The following is a 5,000-nucleotide window of genomic DNA, read 5'->3' as shown; positions in this document are numbered from 1 at the left end:
CTTCACGCTAGACCTTTTTCTTCACTTTTTGCCTTCTCTTAAGGGAACTTCATACTCCAACAGGAGCAGTGCAAGAGCTGGGGGCGGCCCTTATACCCACAGGTGTTGTTCAGCAACCAGTCACAGGCCGCAGCCGCCCTCTTTCAAAAGGGCTGGGCGCAAGGTCTGCGCAGGGCTAAGAAACCATCCCGGGGGTGAAAGAAAGAGCAAGCTGGACCAGAGCCCATTGTCCAGTAGTCGGCTAAGGAAGAAGTTGAGATGGTTGCCCGTGCCTGGAAGCGAAGCTGCTTTTCAGTCAGCTTCTCTTTTCTTAGGGCGCGTTGTCTGCAAAGATGTTCAGCCTGTGTTGCCCTGTAAATTGGTCTGCAGGTTACTAGCTATGGCTTCCAGCCCGGCGGGAGGCCCAGATACTATGGAAATGAAGCCTGCTATTATTAAAAGAAAAAAGCCACAACGCTGGTGGCCACCACGCCCGCTGCGGCTGCTAAGAGTGATAGCGGTAAGACTGAGAATACTAGGATTTTGCAAGGCCTAAAGAGTGCAAGAGAGAAAGCGAATGTAAAAGAAGCAAGTGTGCAGTGTAAAAAGTGAATGTAAAAATGGCATAGAGGAGAGTGACCCCTGCTGGTGGAAGTGAGGAAATGCAAAAGCCTACAGCACCTGGTATTCCCAGGCGGTCTCCCATCCAAGTACTAACCAGGCCCGACCCTGCTTAGCTTCCGAGATCAGACGAGATCGGGCGTGTTCAGGGTGGTGTGGCCGTAGGCAGAGACAGGCTTCTCACTTACTCCTCTTCTACTTTGCAGCCTGGCTGCTGGCAGCCTTTTGCACTACTTCACGCTAGACCTTTTTCTTCACTTTTTGCCTTCTCTTAAGGGAACTTCATACTCCAACAGGAGCAGTGCAAGAGCTGGGGGCGGCCCTTATACCCACAGGTGTTGTTCAGCAACCAGTCACAGGCCGCAGCCGCCCTCTTTCAAAAGGGCTGGGCGCAAGGTCTGCGCAGGGCTAAGAAACCATCCTGGGGGTGAAAGAAAGAGCAAGCTGGACCAGAGCCCATTGTCCAGGAGTCGGCTAAGGAAGAAGTTGAGATGGTTGCCCGTGCCTGGAAGCGAAGCTGCTTTTCAGTCAGCTTCTCTTTTCTTAGGGCACGTTGTCTGCAAAGATGTTCAGCCTGTGTTGCCCTGTAAATTGGTCTGCAGGTTACTAGCTATGGCTTCCAGCCCGGCGGGAGGCCCAGATACTATGGAAATGAAGCCTGCTATTATTAAAAGTAAAAAGCCACAACGCTGGTGGCCACCACGCCCGCTGCGGCTGCTAAGAGTGATAGCGGTAAGACTGAGAATACTAGGATTTTGCAAGGCCTAAAGAGTGCAAGAGAGAAAGCGAATGTAAAAGAAGCAAGTGTGCAGTGTAAATAGTGAAAGTAAAAATGGCATAGAGGAGAGTGACCCCTGCTGGTGGAAGTGAGGAAAAGCAAAAGCCTACAGCACCTGGTATTCCCAGGCGGTCTCCCATCCAAGTACTAACCAGGCCCGACGCTGCTTAGCTTCCGAGATCAGACAAGATCGGGCGTGTTCAGGGTGGTGTGGCCGTAGGCAGAGACAGACTTCTCACTTACTCCTCTTCTACTTTGCAGCCTGGCTGCTGGCAGCTCTTTGCACTACTTCACGCTAGACCTTTTTCTTCACTTTTTGCCTTCTCTTAAGGGAACTTCATACTCCAACAGGAGCAGTGCAAGAGCTGGGGGCGGCCCTTATACCCACAGGTGTTGTTCAGCAACCAGTCACAGGCCGCAGCCGCCCTCTTTCAAAAGGGCTGGGCGCAAGGTCTGCGCAGGGCTAAGAAACCATCCCGGGGGTGAAAGAAAGAGCAAGCTGGACCAGAGCCCATTGTCCAGGAGTCGGCTAAGGAAGAAGTTGAGATGGTTGCCCGTGCCTGGAAGCGAAGCTGCTTTTCAGTCAGCTTCTCTTTTATTAGGGCGCGTTGTCTGCAAAGATGTTCAGCCTGTGTTGCCCTGTAAATTGGTCTGCAGGTTACTAGCTATGGCTTCCAGCCCGGCGGGAGGCCCAGATACTATGGAAATAAAGCCTGCTATTATTAAAAGTAAAAAGCCACAACGCTGGTGGCCACCACGCCCGCTGCGGCTGCTAAGAGTGATAGCGGTAAGACTGAGAATACTAGGATTTTGCAAGGCCTAAAGAGTGCAAGAGAGAAAGCGAATGTAAAAGAAGCAAGTGTGCAGTGTAAAAAGTGAATGTAAAAATGGCATAGAGGAGAGTGACCCCTGCTGGTGGAAGTGAGGAAAAGCAAAAGCCTACAGCACCTGGTATTCCCAGGCGGTCTCCCATCCAAGTACTAACCAGGCCCGACCCTGCTTAGCTTCCGAGATCAGACGAGATCGGGCGTGTTCAGGGTGGTGTGGCCGTAGGCAGAGACAGGCCTCTCACTTACTCCTCTTCTACTTTGCAGCCTGGCTGCTGGCAGCCCTTTGCACTACTTCACGCTAGACCTTCTTCTTCACTTTTTGCCTTCTCTTAAGGGAACTTCATACTCCAACAGGAGCAGTGCAAGAGCTGGGGGGCGGCCCTTATACCCACAGGTGTTGTTCAGCAACCAGTCACAGGCCGCAGCCGCCCTCTTTCAAAAGGGCTGGGCGCAAGGTCTGCGCAGGGCTAAGAAACCATCCCGGGGGTGAAAGAAAGAGCAAGCTGGACCAGAGCCCATTGTCCAGTAGTCGGCTAAGGAAGAAGTTGAGATGGTTGCCCGTGCCTGGAAGCGAAGCTGCTTTTCAGTCAGCTTCTCTTTTCTTAGGGCGCGTTGTCTGCAAAGATGTTCAGCCTGTGTTGCCCTGTAAATTGGTCTGCAGGTTACTAGCTATGGCTTCCAGCCCGGCGGGAGGCCCAGATACTATGGAAATGAAGCCTGCTATTATTAAAAGTAAAAAGCCACAACGCTGGTGGCCACCACGCCCGCTGCGGCTGCTAAGAGTGATAGCGGTAAGACTGAGAATACTAGGATTTTGCAAGGCCTAAAGAGTGCAAGAGAGAAAGCGAATGTAAAAGAAGCAAGTGTGCAGTGTAAAAAGTGAATGTAAAAATGGCATAGAGGAGAGTGACCCCTGCTGGTGGAAGTGAGGAAAAGCAAAAGCCTACAGCACCTGGTATTCCCAGGCGGTCTCCCATCCAAGTACTAACCAGACCCGACCCTGCTTAGCTTCCGAGATCAGACGAGATCGGGCGTGTTCAGGGTGGTGTGGCCGTAGGCAGAGACAGGCTTCTCACTTACTCCTCTTCTACTTTGCAGCCTGGCTGCTGGCAGCCCTTTGCACTACTTCACGCTAGACCTTTTTCTTCACTTTTTGCCTTCTCTTAAGGGAAATTCATACTCCAACAGGAGCAGTGCAAGAGCTGGGGGCGGCCCTTATACCCACAGGTGTTGTTCAGCAACCAGTCACAGGCCGCAGCCGCCCTCTTTCAAAAGGGCTGGGCGCAAGGTCTGCGCAGGGCTAAGAAACCATCCCGGGGGTGAAAGAAAGAGCAAGCTGGACCAGAGCCCATTGTCCAGGAGTCGGCTAAGGAAGAAGTTGAGATGGTTGCCCGTGCCTGGAAGCGAAGCTGCTTTTCAGTCAGCTTCTCTTTTCTTAGGGCACGTTGTCTGCAAAGATGTTCAGCCTGTGTTGCCCTGTAAATTGGTCTGCAGGTTACTAGCTATGGCTTCCAGCCCGGCGGGAGGCCCAGATACTATGGAAATGAAGCCTGCTATTATTAAAAGTAAAAAGCCACAACGCTGGTGGCCACCACGCCCGCTGCGGCTGCTAAGAGTGATAGCGGTAAGACTGAGAATACTAGGATTTTGCAAGGCCTAAAGAGTGCAAGAGAGAAAGCGAATGTAAAAGAAGCAAGTGTGCAGTGTAAAAAGTGAATGTAAAAATGGCATAGAGGAGAGTGACCCCTGCTGGTGGAAGTGAGGAAAAGCAAAAGCCTACAGCACCTGGTATTCCCAGGCGGTCTCCCATCCAAGTACTAACCAGGCCCAACCCTGCTTAGCTTCCGAGATCGGGCGTGTTCAGGGTGGTGTGGCCGTAGGCAGAGACAGGCTTCTCACTTACTCCTCTTCTACTTTGCAGCCTGGCTGCTGGCAGCCCTTTGCACTACTTCACGCTAGACCTTTTTCTTCACTTTTTGCCTTCTCTTAAGGGAACTTCATACTCCAACAGGAGCAGTGCAAGAGCTGGGGGCGGCCCTTATACCCACAGGTGTTGTTCAGCAACCAGTCACAGGCCGCAGCCGCCCTCTTTCAAAAGGGCTGGGCGCAAGGTCTGCGCAGGGCTAAGAAACCATCCCGGGGGTGAAAGAAAGAGCAAGCTGGACCAGAGCCCATTGTCCAGGAGTCGGCTAAGGAAGAAGTTGAGATGGTTGCCCGTGCCTGGAAGCGAAGCTGCTTTTCAGTCAGCTTCTCTTTTCTTAGGGCACGTTGTCTGCAAAGATGTTCAGCCTGTGTTGCCCTGTAAATTGGTCTGCAGGTTACTAGCTATGGCTTCCAGCCCGGCGGGAGGCCCAGATACTATGGAAATGAAGCCTGCTATTATTAAAAGTAAAAAGCCACAACGCTGGTGGCCACCACGCCCGCTGCGGCTGCTAAGAGTGATAGCGGTAAGACTGAGAATACTAGGATTTTGCAAGGCCTAAAGAGTGCAAGAGAGAAAGCGAATGTAAAAGAAGCAAGTGTGCAGTGTAAAAAGTGAATGTAAAAATGGCATAGAGGAGAGTGACCCCTGCTGGTGGAAGTGAGGAAAAGCAAAAGCCTACAGCACCTGGTATTCCCAGGCGGTCTCCCATCCAAGTACTAACCAGGCCCGACCCTGCTTAGCTTCCGAGATCAGACGAGATCGGGCATGTTCAGGGTGGTGTGGCCGTAGTCAGAGACAGGCTTCTCACTTACTCCTCTTCTACTTTGCAGCCTGGCTGCTGGCAGCCCTTTGCACTACTTCACGCTAG

At 52.2% G+C, this 5,000-nt stretch overlaps 5 non-coding genes and 1 pseudogene across 5 annotated transcripts; all 6 read right to left on the bottom strand.

Moving 5' to 3' along the window:
• Positions 1-648: 648 nt before the first annotated feature.
• LOC142190946 (5S ribosomal RNA) lies at positions 649-767 on the bottom strand. The gene has a single exon (XR_012714584.1). It is a non-coding gene; the product is annotated as a 5S ribosomal RNA (ribosomal RNA).
• Positions 768-1,481: 714 nt separating this feature from the next.
• Positions 1,482-1,600, bottom strand: LOC142190194 (5S ribosomal RNA). The gene has a single exon (XR_012714122.1). It is a non-coding gene; the product is annotated as a 5S ribosomal RNA (ribosomal RNA).
• A 714-nt stretch (positions 1,601-2,314) lies between these two features.
• Positions 2,315-2,433, bottom strand: LOC142190933 (5S ribosomal RNA). The gene has a single exon (XR_012714572.1). It is a non-coding gene; the product is annotated as a 5S ribosomal RNA (ribosomal RNA).
• A 715-nt stretch (positions 2,434-3,148) lies between these two features.
• On the bottom strand, positions 3,149-3,267 carry LOC142189852 (5S ribosomal RNA). The gene has a single exon (XR_012713802.1). It is a non-coding gene; the product is annotated as a 5S ribosomal RNA (ribosomal RNA).
• Positions 3,268-3,981: 714 nt separating this feature from the next.
• On the bottom strand, positions 3,982-4,090 carry LOC142190311 (5S ribosomal RNA; annotated as a pseudogene).
• A 714-nt stretch (positions 4,091-4,804) lies between these two features.
• LOC142190076 (5S ribosomal RNA) lies at positions 4,805-4,923 on the bottom strand. Its single transcript, XR_012714012.1, has one exon. It is a non-coding gene; the product is annotated as a 5S ribosomal RNA (ribosomal RNA).
• Positions 4,924-5,000: the final 77 nt, after the last annotated feature.

Source organism: Leptodactylus fuscus, chromosome 1 (genome assembly GCF_031893055.1).
Source record: "Leptodactylus fuscus isolate aLepFus1 chromosome 1, aLepFus1.hap2, whole genome shotgun sequence".
Taxonomy (NCBI): domain Eukaryota; kingdom Metazoa; phylum Chordata; class Amphibia; order Anura; family Leptodactylidae; genus Leptodactylus; species Leptodactylus fuscus.
The sequence above is the reverse complement of the archived record's forward strand: the minus strand, read 5'-3'. Positions and strand labels throughout refer to the sequence as shown.